Source organism: Uranotaenia lowii, chromosome 2 (genome assembly GCF_029784155.1).
Source record: "Uranotaenia lowii strain MFRU-FL chromosome 2, ASM2978415v1, whole genome shotgun sequence".
NCBI classification, from domain to species: domain Eukaryota; kingdom Metazoa; phylum Arthropoda; class Insecta; order Diptera; family Culicidae; genus Uranotaenia; species Uranotaenia lowii.
The window spans coordinates 372,944,898-372,961,690 of NC_073692.1; the positions used below are offsets into that span (position 1 = coordinate 372,944,898).

A 16,793-nucleotide genomic window follows, 5' to 3' on the forward strand; every position below is an offset into this window, starting at 1 on the left:
GGAGTAGGGTCTAACACTTTCAAAAAATTGATTTTTTTTATTTTTTTATTTTCTTATTGTAAAACATTTCAAGAATGTTGTGTCAAATTTTCAAGTCAATCGAAGCAAAACTGTAGAAATTATAGGCCTTTATCTCCTCTTATCTAATACTACAAGAGAGAGAGAGCAGAAACGCGTTTTTCTCGAAAGCACATTTTTAAAGTCCGTGGACATCGTCATTTGAAAACTACTTCACCGATTCTTTTCAAATTTGGAACATATTTTCTACATATAAAATACCAAACCCCAACGATTTTCTTTTTATTTTTTTTACTTTGGAGAGATTTTACAGATAAAAAATAGCGGATTTTTTCTTGAAAAATCGAAGTTTTTACTACAAACAGCCGCAAAAATTTCATAAATTTTTTTTAAGTTAAATAAAATCGTTGGGGTCCAGAAAAATATCTATTAAAAATATTTTGCTCTAAATTTTTGACTTCAGATGATTCTGTGCTGAGATACAGTGTTCACCGCAAATCCTGTTTTCAAAAAGGCATCCTCGAAAGTGCTCCGTCACCGGCTCATTTTTCCATATTTTTCTGCGAAAAAATTACAAAATGTTCTTTTAACAATGCTTTGTATAAATATATACATATGTATATACATTTGTTAGAAGGATAGCTCTAAAAAAAAATCGTGAAAATGGTGTTTTTTACCCGTTAGACCCTACTCCCCCCTTAATGATTTTTTACAGTGTGATAATGAATAAAATTATTATCCTATAGCAAAAAGAGCTGAAACAAAAAGTGTTATTTTATTTTCTAAGGATCTTATCTTTACAAAAATTTGCTGCTCACGAGAAGGTAATATCATTTGTTTGCTGATTTTAAATTTAATTGGACCAGAAAATCGTGAATAGAATTACCAAAAGTTTAAGGGGATACTGTAAGAAAATATTTGATGGACAATAAAACTTTAATCTTTCATATCTCAAAAACAAGAAATATTATATTGGGATTTCGGTTGGTTCTTACGTAAAATTTTCTAAAAAAACAATGAAATCATAAAATTCAAGAAAAAAATATACTTTCCTCACGAAAAATAACGTTTTATTTTTTGAGCTATGTTTTGATGTTTAAAACGTCACTATTTCAAAAAATTAATAACACCAATCGATAGATTTTAATAAAATCTACACAACGCATATTTTGTCATTTTGGTATGATTTTTCAGTCCGGAGATATAGTATTTTAAAAATGATGAATTTTTCAAAATCGTAAAAAAAAGAAGGGAGGCCAAGTTTGGCGAATTTTCGATAAGATTTTTTTTTTCGCTGTGCACACTTGACATGGAATCACCCATATCCTAATTGTACAGCTTTGCCAAAATTTGCATAAGTTTCCTAAATGAATTTCAACCTATTTTCAAAAGTTTACCCACGATTTCCGAATCGAACTGATAGATGAACAAAACTAATGTTAAATTTTGATTTACCGCTCCAAAATAAGTCCGAATCATCGATTAAGTTCTTTGCACCTCGGGAAGAAGCGCTAAATAGCGTAACACCAACCTATTTGACTCAAATCGACTAATCGGTGGTTTGATGACGTATCCTGTTTGATTTTATTTTAAATAAATCGATGCGTTAACCAATTTTTGAAAGAAACACTAGAATTACGAGAAGATAAATGATTCCTTTTCTCAATGTTTATGGTTATTCACCAGTTAAATTAAGCGTTATCAATGAATTCTTTGTATAGCAATAACAAAAAATTATCTAGATATTTCAGAAACATAATCAGAAAGGTTTTCGACGATGAATGCTGCCTTTGAGAATTTTATTTCTAACGAATCGATGCGTTTCTCAACTCTTGAAACGTTCACCATAGCCTGACCTATCGAGCCAAAGTTAGCGTTATCAATGAATTCTTTGTAAAGCAATGAAAAAATAAATATCCAGAAACATCGAGATTAGATATCCGCAGCTATTTTGAGCTGCAGTATCAAATTGAAAGGCAAAAGCTGCAAAAACTGAAACGAAGAGCAATAAAATTTCGATGGCATCATATTCTTGTGCAGCAAGTTTGATCGAAACTGTCTAGTAAATAGTTGTTAGACAAAACCCAGAATTTTTCTCGGAACGTTAACTCGAGAATGAATTCCACACCCACTGTGCAAAATCCCAGAACCACAACAAACCATAGACAAAAGCCGCATCGATGATGATTGTGCCTCCATTGACGTGGGAATTCCTCCACTGACTGTATGAACTGGATCCGCGACGTTCAGGCCAATTATAATATTATTCATCGCTCCCGCCCGAGCTCCCCACAGTATAGAAGCATATGAACTGCAGACTCACATCACCTATGCACGTTCATATCTATAATATGGCTATGTAGTGAGCGAAGCATACTCAGTACGATTTCGATTACGATTGCGATCTAAGGAAGGTGGATCACTCCATTTGTAACAGAAAGTTATACTGTTATACCGCTCAGTGCTCTGTGTCCACATTGACACATTCGTAGCTCGCTTATCTGTTGACAAAATGCCAAACGCGTAATAGCGCGTTGCGCATTCGCGCCATATTAAATACCTACTGCAGCAACGGAGCAGCACAGATTCTCTAATAAATATTGACCCTGGACAAATCAAATACCGTTGAAGTCCCGTCTCGGTAAATGTAATAAACGAACGGCGCGGTTTCAATGAGCGATGCTAACACCCATTAGAACCGGAGCGATGGTAACAACAAAACGGAGACGACTGTGTTCTACTTCTGCCTTGACAAAAGTGTGGTGACCCGATCGAAAGAATATATCAAAATAATATTCTGATGTTTTTAAGTCCTTACATGCTTTCAAATTTAGTGGTTTAGCCAATTTACCTCATTTACAGGAGCTGGACTGCCGTTCTACGCAAGAATGTCCCATGTGACTTTTGGGTCATTTTCACTTTTTTGCTGGAAACGGTCTCTTTTGGTGTTAACTTTCGAATAAAAACACAAACAAGTATACTTTGTTCTGAACTTATACGAAATTTTCATCAAGGTGGTTGTCTCTATGTTGATAGTTCTACGCAAGAATGTCACACTAGAGAAAATTCTATGAAAAATGCAAATTTTATCAAAAAATTGTCTTAAGATGAGTTCAAACTGTTGAATTTAATGTTATTCACTGAAAAGAACACTAAAATAGAGGGCAGAGGAGGAGCGAGAAGCCTTGAGTGTTTTATTCAAAGAAATTTTCACTAAACACTTTTCGGTAGGCACTACTTACAAGATCCATACTCAACTATACATTTTTATGAACAAAGAGGAACGTATTTCTCAAATTATGGTTTAGCATGAGTTTTTGGCAAAAAAATAAACTACGCAAGCTTTTAAAATGATAGAAAAATGCCGTGTGACAGTTTTTCGTAGAACTAGCATCGGCATGCGTTATGATTCTACGCAAAAGTGTCACACGGAGCATTTTTGGCTCTAATTTGCTGTTTTTTTTTGTAGGAAATGTAATTTTTTTTGGCAGAAAACATTGTAAAATGATTAACTTGAACTGTTAACTACGAAAAAACTGTCGGTGAATTTTTAGTTTGAGAGAAAAATTGGAAATATAGCTGATATTTGAATCGCGTTTTTCTCGTTTGCACGTTTTTCCACATGGGACAATCTTGCTTAGAACGGCAGTGGAGCAATAAAAAAGCTCTTTAAATAATTGCTTTCTGGGCCATTTCGTCTTATTCACCAGAGCCGGAACAATTCCCAAGCTATCCTTTCGTGCCGTCTTATTTTCCGTTAACGGAATAACTTCAAAACAATGTCAATAGTAGGCTTCCAAATCTGTACTTCAGCTACTCCGTCATATTAAGCGGGGAACTGGGACAACCTCAACAAACCTTCTAATCTGTGATTTTCCAGCCACTCCGTCTTATTTACTGGAATCGGAACAATCTAGAAACAATATAGGCAGCAGACTCCCACAGCTGTGCTTGTCTAATTACTCTGTCTCGTTTTTAGGGGCCAGGGAAGAAGACTTCCAAATCAGCGCTTTCCGAGCCACTCCGTCTTATTTACCGGAGCCGGAATAATTTTGCATCACTCTTCAACCTACTAATTCCAGGTTTCAATTCAGTCGTGTCGGTCACAAGAATAGACCGTAGACTGACTTCTTTTTTTTTATTCAAACATATAAATTTTATTGGTAATATTATTTTTTTAACATGGTTAAAACAAGTTCAGATTTATCTAGAAAAGAACAGATGATTTACTACTTTTTAATATCTACAGATTCTGTCTGTACTGAAGACAGAATTTTGAAATTTGGTAAGTATTTGTACGTGAGACGGACAACTATATAAATAGAAAAAAAAACAAAATAAATAAAATTGACTATGTTCAATATTACTTGACCAAAAAACCCATGAAAGAATTTTTAATGAGGCCTGTTCTGACCAGTGCTGCAAATAATCAGTGTCAGCTTTCAATATTCAATTGAATGTATTGCATTGTACGCTCAGTTCATTTACATCTGAATTCATCCGATAATAAACAGAAAACTCAATTCCGAAATCAATCTGCTGCACACTCATTTACGAATCGGCAACATCGCGATCGGTGATCAGTACACATTCAGGCTCTTTGCAGATTCATGAGATTATCCAATCTTCATTTTCAGTATCAAGCAAAAATAGCTGAAATTGAAAAAAGCTCAATTCGATTATCATTAAGTTTAGTTGAATGGTGACAAAGCATGTTCGAACTGCTGGACTATCGGAAATTGAATAATTAATGCTGAGATTTCTATTTTTTTAAGGATTTTGATTAAAAAAAACTTCTTTTCAATATAGTGTGTAGGGGTGAGAAGGTTGATGAATAAGTGTTCGGGTTGGCTAGAAGAACGCTGGCGAGGGACCGTGTGGAACTAATTTGGGGGACAAAACTATGACAAAATTACGTTGAAAATATAACAAAATTATGACAAAAATATGACAAGAATTTGGCAATAAAATGACTAAACATGACAAATATGGTAAAAGCATAATAAAATTATGACAAAAAAAAAACAAAAATCTGACAAATATGATTGAAATTTTACAATACTGTGAAAAAATATCCACCTAACTCTGTGGGAAATATGACAAATGTGATAAAAATATGACAAAATTTTAACAAAAATGACAACATTTTGCAAAAACATAACAAAGGTGGTAAACAATTTACAAAAATGTGACAAATATATCAAAAATATGACTAAATATTGGCAAAAAAAAAAACAAAAATATGACAAGCGTGGTAAAAATATGACGAATATGTAAAAATAAAATAACAATAAAATAACAATATCATGACATAAAATTGTGATAAAAATAAAACAAATTTATGATATAAATAAGACAAATATGGCAAAATATGACAAAAATTTTAAATAGAACGGACGAAAATGTCGTCAACCTATGTAAAATTATGACAAAGTGATAAAAATATGATAAATGTCATATCTTTCAGATTGTTGTCATTTTTTACCACATTTGTCATACATTTACAATGTTTTTTTTTTCATTTTATTGTTGATTTTTCGTTATAATATTGGTATAATTATAATATTCATCATATTTCTGACATAAATCATAATTTTGTCTTATTTTTAACACATTTGTCATATTTTTGACTAAGGTTAATCGAATTGTTGTTATTTTATTGTTAAATCAATGTCATAATTCTGTCTTAATTTTGAAATATTTTTGTCATATTTGTCAGATTTTTGTCATAATTTTGTAATTTTTTTGTCATGTTTTGTTTTTGTATTATGAAAATTTTGCTAAATTTTTGTAATATTTTTCATATTTTTGTCATATTTTTATCACATTTGTCAAATTTTTGTCTCATCTGTCAGATTTTTGTTATGTTTTGTCATTTTGTAGTCAATGTTATGTCATATTTAGGTAATAATTTTGTCATATTTGTAAGATTTTATTGTCTAATTTTTGTCATATCTGTCAAATTTGGGTCATACTGAATATTGTCATAATTTTGTCATGTTTTCACCATATTTATCACATTTGTTCATAATTTTGTCATTATTTGACCACAATTGTCAATTTTTTGTAAATATTCGTCACGTCGTCATCAAAAAATGATGATAAAAGACAAAATTTGATAGAACCATGTGAAATGATCATAACGTTTTAACAGAATCTTGACAAAATATTGACAAAACTGTAATTAAAAAGAATAAAATATTATAACAAAAATTGTACAAAGAAAATAAAATAAAATTCGTAATGAAAACTATGTAAAAACTATGACAAATGATACAAAAAATTAAATTGTGAGAAAATAATTTCAACATAACACCAAAATTTTGACAACATTATGACAAAATTATGACGAAGGAAGTATGAAAAAGTTATGAAAACAGTTGTGGTAAAATTGTAACAAAATTGTGCCAAATCATAACAGAAGTTATCACAAAATCGTGGTAAAATGCTGAGAAAGTTATGATACAACTTCGACAACGTTATAATAAGTGACCAAATTGTGAAAAAGTATAACCAAATTATGAGAAACGCTATGACAAATTTGTGATAAAACTATGACACAGTTGTGATAAAGATATACATAACAAAATTATGACAAATAACAAAATTATGCCAAAATCATAAAAAAAAATTAAAAAAATATAAAAAAATGAAAAAAGTGGAACCAAATTTTGAAAAAATTTAAACAATATTAGGAAAAAAATTGTAACGAAAAAATAGTTGAAAAATTATGACAAATGATGAATTTTTTTTTAAGAAGATTATAACTAAATTTTGATAAAATTATGCTTAAATTTTGACAACTTTATGTCAAAATTATGACAAAAAAAACTAAATTATGACAAAGTTAAGACTGATATTTGCCAATATCATGACAAATTTGTGAAAATGTAAGAAAAAATTGTGACAAAATTTTGAAAAAAAGTGCTAAAACTATGACAAAAAAAAAACAAAGTTATAATAAAATTTCGAAAACGGTATAACAAACGACCAAATTTAAAAAGAGTAAAAAGTTCTGACAAATCATGACAAATTTGTGACGAAATCATGACACAATTATGATAGAGTTTTGACAAATTGTGATGTATGACAAAGGACTAAACTATAACGAAGTTGTGAAAAAATTGTAACAAAAAATGATAACATTATTATGACAAATGGAAAAAAATTATGATAAAATTGTGAGAATATTTTAACAACATTATGACAAGCAATAACAAAGTTTTGACAAATGACTTAGTTTTGACAAAATTATGTTAAAATAGTAGAAAAGCGAAAAAATTGTTTGTAACCAAATTATGACATATGACAAAATAAGAATAAAATAGTGCAAAAATTATGAAGTTATTGTGGAGAAATTGTGGTAAACATACGTCTCGGTGGTCGAGTGGTTAGCGTGGTAAGACGGTAATTGCTGGTCCTCTGATGGCATGGGTTCGATTCCCATCTCGGTACTGGGTGTTAAATGTTAATCTTAAGTTGTCCACGTCACTTATTCAGTCTGTAAAGCCTAAATCGGCTAAGATGGTTTATGTCTTTTTTTTTTAAATCATTACAAATTATAACAAAATTACAAAAAATAATGGCTCATTTATGTCAAAATTATGACAAAGTTGGAGTTGGAAGGTTATGAAAAATTTGTTACAAAATATGACAAAACTGTAACAAAATAATAACAAATGACAAATCTTGTAACAAGATTGTGACAAAATTATGACATACTTAATGTAAATGACAAAATAATAACAAAGTTGTGAAAAAATGGTTACAAAATTAAAATAAAGGTGTCATAAAATTAATACAAATGACTAAATTTTGGTGAAATAATGACAAAATTTTAATCAAATTATATCAAAAGACCAAGTTACATATGGGGATTTTTTTTTATTATCTGACAATTTGCGCCGTGGGTCTTCAGATTTTCCCCAAAATTGAAAATTTGGTTCATTTTGGCGACTTAAAAACACATGTATTTTTTCAGATTTCTAACATTTTTATTTTTTAAGTTAGCTTCGGTTAGATTTTTTTGTCAATAAAAAATAACCATTTTTCAAAGCTACATAACTCTGTTATTTTTCAACGGAAGTTATAAAATAGCACGTCAAAATGCATTGAAATTTTATCAGCTTTCCAAATAAAATAGATTGAAAAAAATAAATAAAGACCTTCAACATGAAAAGTTGTAAACAAACTTTAAATTGCGTCTAAAAGTACCGTCTGCACCACCGAATATTTTGCAAAAAATACCATTGAATAGCTCAATTTATGGTGCAACTTTCATCTGAAGACACCAAAGTGGGCCATCAACTCCTTGAAGAGTTATGAAAGCAATAATGACGATAAATCTCTTTTTTGCGACGAAAACAAACAATGGTGGAACAACTGCACTCACATATGGAGATAGCAAGCACTTCTAACAACATGGAAACAAAAGAACTTACCAAAGCAGGTAAAAAACACTACTTTTTCGTGCTTTATAGAGTGTTTGCAGCATAACTGACTTTAAATTTTAACCAAAATTTTTAGTATCGTATTGTTAATGTGATTTAACAAATAATGGAAATGTTGCTTTTACAACCTGGTCATATGCTATATAACTTATTAACTTTTCGATCAAAGATCATTGTGAAGCATAATCAATGCCAATAGTAGAAGGTTCAATCCCTGTGTTGGGGATCACAAAAATGTGATTAAAAAATGAAATATAGACGTGCTTTACATAGTTTTTATATTGGAAGCTAAGCACTGGACACCAAAATCCTTTCCCATTGATCAAAAATAAAGAGTGTGACACAAATGTAAAAATAATCGAAGAGCTCAGTATGACCAGCCCAGGCTGTAAAAAACACCATTCACATTGTGGAATATGACATTGAAAATATTATACTTTTACCGTATTCGTTTTCTCCATTCGCCCAGTTTTGAGGTTTACCATACTAGAACGAACATAATTCGTCGTCAGTGTTTTGCTACCTCGATCGCTCACAAACGAATCTTCAGTGTTCCACCGTCCATTTTAAATCAAATCTGGAGACTTACGAATGCAAAACTGAGCGCATCAATCAACTTCTAAAAACAACAGCAAAATTTGGCAAAACTTCTTGTAACCAGGTGCAAAACTGGGTATAAACTAATACGTTATTAGATTTTGGGATATAACATGAAGTCAGTTTAGCTGCAACACTCTACCGCCCCTACTTTCATAACAGTCCCATATGCAAAAACAATCAACTTTTACTGTTTTGGAATACATTCTTAAATTGTGATCACCACTTTCGGCATAAACGAAAATCGTTTCTAGGTTGTCATAATAAATCGTAAGACCTGAAATTTTCGAAATTGGGTCATTGGTAAGGTCGAGAGCACCATTTTTATTCATTATGAGACTGTTAATCGACCATATTTGAAAACTTTTTCAAATCTACTCGCATAACAGTCCCATACAGATTTTTTTTTTCTCACCAAGCTACTTTATAAGACTTAAATTTGATTATTTTTGAACTTCTAAATGCAATTTTCAGAAAAAGACACATCAGAAAAGGGGTAGCTTAAAGCGGCACGTTATCCAAACAAACGAGAAAGTTGTGCCATGTTGAATCTTTTTACGATTTTTGATTGCATCCGATAGTTTTTCGCTCAGGATGTCATTCCTAAGGAAGTCAGACCTGCCTTCGAAAACTAGTGTGCATCATTCGACATCAAGTGAGTTAAATTTTTTTAAATGAATCAAAGCAATAAATCAAAGACTATTTCGCCGAAAGAAGCATTGAAAAGTAACCAAATCCGTGGTATTTCACATGTGGGACTGTTATTCGGGTATATTTTTTTCGAAATTTGTAGAACAAAACCTCTTTTTTTAGTGTTTTATTTTAAATCCCTATGTTGACCTAAAATGACGAAAATTCATATGGGACTGTTATGCGAGTAGGGGCAGTCTACAAAGCACAAAAAAATAGTGTTTTTTACCTGCTTTGATAAGTTCTTTTGTTTCCATGTTGTTAGAAGTGCGCGCTATCTCCATATGTGAGTGCAGTTGTTCGACCATTGTTTGTTTCCGATGCAAAAAAAAAGAGATTTTTTGTCATTATTTCTTTGATAACTCTTCAAGGAGTTGATGGCTAACTTTGGTGTCTTCAGATGAAAGTTGCATCATAAATTGATCTATTCAATGGTATTTTTTGCAAAATATTCGGTGGTGCAGACGGTACTTTTTTACGCCATTTAAAGTTTATTTACAACTTTTCATATTGAAGGTCTTTATTTATTTTTTCAAACTATTTTATTTGGAAAGCTGATAAAATTTCAATGCATTTTGACATGCTATTTTATAATTTCCGTTGAAGAATAACAGAGTTGTGTAGCTTTGAAAAATGGTTATTTTTTATTGACAAAAAAATTTAACCGAATCTAACACAAAAAATAAAAATGTTAGAAATCTGAAAAAAATACATGTGTTTTTAAGTCGCAAAAATGAACCAAATTTTCAATTTTGGGGAAAATCTGAAGACCCCCGGCGCAAACCCGTCAGATAATAAAAAAAAATCCCCATATGTCAAAACTGTGAGAATATTATGGTAAAATCATTCCTATCTTTTTCCTTTTCTCTTCAAAAAGTGACGATCTAGACCTAAGCAAACAATTGTAAACATACATAAAGAATTTGGCTTCTTAAAGCCTCAAGGTATGAGCCGTTTCAATTAAAGAAATTACAAAAATAAATGGCAAAATTATGACAAAGTTACTATTTTTACGACAAAGTTATGACTCAACAAATATTTGAGTCAATACCAAGCTTGACGAAATCACAGAAAAATCAGCAGAATTTAGAACAAATTTTCATCACAGAATCTGTGCCACAAAACACAGAATTTTTGAATATTCACAGATTTCACTGAATTTTTGAATTTTGAATGGATTTCTAGAATTATGATTTTTATGATCGATATAAAATTAATATTTCTTACCTTGAATTAGAAAAATATGATAAGATTGGTTGTGGTATTTGATTTTGCGCAATTTAAATATAAAAAAGACTCAATTTATCATTTGTTGTCTATGAAATTAATGGAAATTGCATCACAGAAAACCATCACAGAATTTTCGTGTAAAATCGCAGAAAATCAGTTTTTTTCTTCTCAAAAACAGAGAATTTTTTTCGATAATCTTGATCAATACCCCTAACTGGGTTAAATAAAAAAAAAATTATGGCAAAACTTTAGCAAAGTTATGACAAAAATAAGACAAATCTATGACAGAATGACAAAACTGTTCCGAAATTATGACAAAGAAATGATGAAGTTATGACAAATGTAGTGAACATTTTGACAAAATCATAACCTCGAATTACATTTGAAAGCAACGATTTACTCAATATACACCCCTTAAAAGACATGTCTTTCGAAGAATATTTTGATCGGTTTTTTGATAGTACATCAATTCCAATAGAGCGCAATTAGAAATTTGGGAGTAGGAAAAAACGGGCCCGATCAGGAGAGCATATCAAAATAATTACTCAAGCGTATCTCACCAAGATATTTACATTTGATTCAGTTATAATTAAGTACTACAAATATTCGATTTTAAGTTTCTCCAATCTGAATTATATCTTATTTTGATTGATAGACTTGAATAGGTTTGAGCTCATTTTCAATGATCAAGATTTTTTTCGGATTGTCCTTAAATAAAATGATTACTTATATATATATATATTTTGATATACGCACAACTTTTTCTGAAACACGGACATCGAAGTCAACGGCCCAAACCGTACGTTTATGAGTTTCGCTCAACAGATTCATAAAATTGAATCCAAATTTTGGGAAACCAAAAATGGGCCATGAGGTGGTATGAATAAGAAAATAGCAATTGCTTCGATAGCTTTTACTTAGCTCGAACTTTAGAATGGCAAAGTTTGAAAGCATTTGCTCTACTAGATATGAAAAAGCAGAGTAGAACATTTACTTTCAACCAGCTCCGGATTAAAAATATGCATGCCATTCAAAGTATTTGACTCACAAAACTGCTCGAAAATAGCAAAAGCAATTACTAGAGCTTTATTCATATCAGCCATGGTTTTAGCAAGTAATGTGGTTTATTGACATTCCACGAGAAAATTTTCTCGAAGCACTCTTATCTTAATAAGTTATAATTTTGTTCTGCCCAATATCAAAAAATGCTATCTGAACGAGATATAATCTTGAAAGGAGCATATCTAAAATTGATATAATTCAGCTATGATCGTATAGATTTTTTTTATATAATTTGAGATATTTTAACATCCTACGAGTACTGATTTGATTTGAAATTCGTTTATTTGGAAGGGTGCCGTGCGCTATACCGATTAAGCACCCTAAACCTACGAGTACTGAATAATAACTTATTTAGATAGGAAAAAATTAGTATCAAAATATCTCATCTTGATATAATTTAGTTTTTCCATCCTGATCGGGAATGCAACTCAAAATAATAAGATGGTAACTGCTAGAAATCAACCACACTTATAAGAGCAAGTTCACTGGTGTTGGGGGAAAGTGGTAGAAATTTTGACACTTGTAGCACATTTTGAAAATTTTACCATGCAAAGATGCTTTCAAGATCTTTGGGCGTTGTATTTTTTCACAGCACTGTTTCTATTCCAGCCGTATGTGATAGAAATATTGTTATTTTTGCATCACAGCATGCAGAACACAACACGTGTTGTAAAAACTCTTGAAGGCCACAGATCTTGAAATGTTTTCGCATGGTAAAGTTTTCAAAATGTGCTAATTGTGTCAAAATTTCTACCACTTTCTCCCAACACCAGTGAACTTGCTCTAATCCACCAAAAAATGTATCTTAAACATGAATATGAAAAGACAAAACACAATTAAGTGCGAATGAAATGTTTTGGCTAATACTTTTGGCGAAAACATTTCTCACAACGCCGTTTAACTCCTAGAAATACATCGACAAACAACAGTCTGTTGTTACACAGTACAGCGGTTTTTCTACGTTAAACTTGCCGTTGTGATATATTCACAATTTGGCTGATATGAATAAAGCTCTAGTAATTGCTTTTGCTATTTTCGAGCAGTGAGTCAAATACTTTGAATGGCATGCATATTTTTAATCCGGAGCTTGTTGAAGTATGTAAGTATTCTACTCTGCTTTTTCATATCTAGTTGAGCAAAAGCTTTCAAATTTTGCGATTCTAAAGTTCGAGCTAAGTAAAAGATATCGAAGCAATTGCTATTTTCTTATTCATACCACCTATTTCTTAAACTTTTTTTTTTCTTAGATATCATAACATCGTACATAATTGTAACTCATGTTTAAAGTATCAAAATTAGATATATTTATGTTATTTTCTCTTAATCGGGATAATACAGATAGCGTCCTCGCTTTCACAGTAGTAGGTCGTTCAACACGTTCGTTACCACTCTATAATCGAACTAATCGATAACTGTGAAATATTCATGTCACCGACCAAGGAGAAGTGTAGGTAACTGGTAGTTTTTGATGTTGCTCGAGATTTATGGAAAATTTTGGACTACGATTTTTTGTTGATATTAATGAATCGAATGGATTAGTCAATCGGTGCTGAAATTAGCACGTGTAGTACTGAAATCGTGCTGGGTGTTATCACAAGCTAGTGGGTAGATCTTTCCAGTCCATGGGGGAGTGGATTCGTTCAACCCTTCCCTTTCAGTAGTAGGTAATTTGCACAGTCGTCATCAACGCTGATTCATCCAACCATCATTGAAACTAGCTAGCTAAGCTAGCTTCGAGGGGGGTTTTGAGTGTTTTCCCATCTTTGGTAACCTGGTGCCCAGATATGCTTGACTGCTGCTGCTGCTTACTCAAGTCACGTGTTGGGGCTACCGCATTTGGTGAATTTGCTTATCGAGGTTTTCATATTGCGGCGTGAACTGTTGATGGTTGTAGGAACACCTTAATAAAAACACACTCTGAGTAGGCGACGACGCAAAGCAAATCAAAGCAAAAGGATGGAAAAGGAGAAATCGGCGGATTACTAATTGCCACTGACTGACAACTGGGTTACACGATTTTGTGGTTTTTTTTTCTTTTCTCAAAAGCACTGTCACTTTCGCTCGAATCGACCGAAATAGCGGTCGAAGGTGGCGACATCAAGCGAATATCAAAACAACATGTTTATTAACGATATGTAAACAGATTGGACGACGACGCATCAGGCACCAGGAAAGTTCACTGAGCACAACACAATTGGCACAATCGCCACAAACCGTTTGATGTGGTGTAATTTGATTAGACACTCGACAATAAGCTTGTACGCCTCACGACTTCCCCTTGCGTGTAGCTTCTTCATTCAATTGACCGAGTACAAAGGAACTCAACTCGAAGCAGTGCCTACTTTTCCATTCACAACTTCCGAAGAATTCCATGACACTTGACACTGCACATTCCTCCCTCAAACCTACAACAATACATTCGACTTTCATTGATTTTTTTCTCGACTGTTACGCGTTATCATACGCAGACCCCTTTTTTACTATCCAAATTGAACGGTTCCAAACTACCTCAAAAATCAACCGGAAACCAATCTTATCCACTGATTCCCCTCTTCCTGCTCAATCTTCCCCGAGCAACTTTACCTCAATGCCCCAACAAATTGCACTCGATTAATTTGTTTTCATCTGTTTACCAACGCAACTGCGGCACCCCTTTCGTGTACCAAAAAATCAAAACACTGCGACGACGACCGCGTTGAGGGGACACACAATAATATTTTCCAAATCACACTCCGTCCGCGGGAGAAATTCACTACTTATCCGGGTGCCGTTCGAAATTTCGCGACCGACAATATCCGCGAACGCTGGCGTAATGTGTGTTGTTCAGCGCAGATGACAACCGAAGACCAGCCAGCTAGCAGCAAACCGGAGAAGGTACAAAAATTTTAGATATCAACTAATACCGAACAGAACACAGTCAGCAACAGAAAGAAACAACCGCACTAGCACCGTAATAATTTGCTCGAAATTTGACACACCGAACTGCTCGAATGAAACATCTTCACACATCTTTCAATGGACGCGAATGGGGAGAAGCAAGCGATTGCCGTTGTTTTGATATCGGACGAGCAAAGAACTCACCAATACCAAGCCCACGAAACGTCAAAATCGGCGAAGGTGTGTGCGTGAAGGGGGATCGATTACGGTACTTCACTTACTCACTTCTTCAATGAAAGAGTAAAAACAAAACTAGGCGGATTAGATTGGTTCAAGATTGTGACGTTCGGAATTCATGCATTTTGCAAAATTCGGTAGAACACAAAAGAAAACAAAACTTAGAAAATTGTAGGAAACGTAAAAATTGAGAAAACGTTTAAATAGCTACCAATATTTTCTTTTGTTTTCAGGATTTAAAAATCTGAAAACGTTTTATAAAAATATGAAACTTTGAACAATTTTTCAAAGGCTAGATTTTTTAAGGTTTTTTGAATTTTCGTTCGAAAAAAGTTTTTAAATAAATTAAGAAAGAAAAAAGGTTTACATTTTTTAGAATTGTAAAATTTAAAGAACAATAATTGGATTTTTAAGGATGATTTATGTACGTAGATTTGAAAATATAGAAAAGAAGTTAGAGATTTTTAAATGATTTTTGATATTTTAATGTTTATAATTTCGGGTATCTGGATAATTCCGATAATAATTGTAAGTTTGAGAATTTTAAATATTTTGAGATTTTGAGCATTTTGAAAACAAAAAAAAAAATGACGTTTCAAAGAAATCTGAAATTTGGCTTTTGAAAAAGTAGAGTTGAGCGAATTCAAAACTCTTATTTCGAAACTGTTTAAATTTTAAATTCTGAGGATATTTTGGGATTTTTTTTAAATTTTTTTATATTTGGATTATTTTTTCCAAAAAATGGTTTTAAAATTATAAAAATATTTTTGTTGATAATTTTGAGAATTTGAAAAAAAACATTTCATTAACAACAAGATTTCGATAAATATGAAAAGGCAATTTTGAGAACGTTAAGGGTTTTGCATTAATATTCATCCGTTCCAGAAATTTTTACAGTCCCTGGAGTGTCAATTTGACACTCCTGACTAAAACCGCTATATCTTTCTTGTTCCTCAACCGATTTGTATGAAATTCAGCTACAAGATTTCAACTTTAAATGAAATATAAATTTATATAAATTGATTACGGAAATCTTAGATTTTGAATAACGGAAAACTGAAGTGCCGTAGCTGAATACTGTCTGAGAAACATATTTGAGTTACATTACGAAGTTTTTATAACTATAAATTGTATGCAAATCGCTTGAGGAACAAAAGAGATATGGCGATTTCAATCTAGGAGTATCAAATTGACACTCAAGGTCTGATTAGGGAGTGTCTTTTGCCTGGGGTTTCAGGGTGCGTCCAGGAAAAATGTAATGATGCAAAATTAAATTTTTTCCCCAGGGTCCTAGAAGTTTTTTTTTATTTGGATGCGACTGAATAAAAATTCACGTCCCCAAACATTCAAAAGTTTCATATTGACACTCAAGATTGAATTAGGGTTATGAAAAAGAGAAACAGTCAGTGTTAAAAATTGGTTGGCCTTTGAAAATCTCAAAAGCCTTGGGAAATCACGAGAACTCGAATGAAATTGAAAAAAAATGTTTGTCTCCTAACTTGATATATTATAAGAATCAAGGAATTCCAATTCTTTTTAAATACATCACTGTTAGACTATAAAATTTCAAAATTTTAACTATTAACATTTTCAAACGTTGAAAATTCAAACATTAAAAAAAAATCAGTTTCA

At 32.0% G+C, this 16,793-nt stretch overlaps 1 protein-coding gene across 14 annotated transcripts in view; it reads right to left on the reverse strand.

Annotated features, from left to right (window-relative positions):
• LOC129749354 (probable phospholipid-transporting ATPase IA) overlaps positions 1-16,793 on the reverse strand; it is a 267,863-nt gene that overhangs the window by 179,652 nt on the left and 71,418 nt on the right. The window contains exon 1 of one of the 14 annotated variants that reach the window (XM_055744313.1): positions 14,681-14,984. The exons of 10 other annotated variants lie outside the window; for them this stretch is intronic. The gene's annotated coding sequence lies outside the window, so the exon portion shown is untranslated. Of the gene's footprint in view, positions 1-13,856; positions 13,981-14,555; positions 14,985-16,793 lie in introns of those variants that run through there. 3 more of the 14 variants (XM_055744311.1, XM_055744312.1, XM_055744314.1) reach the window with 3 other exon arrangements.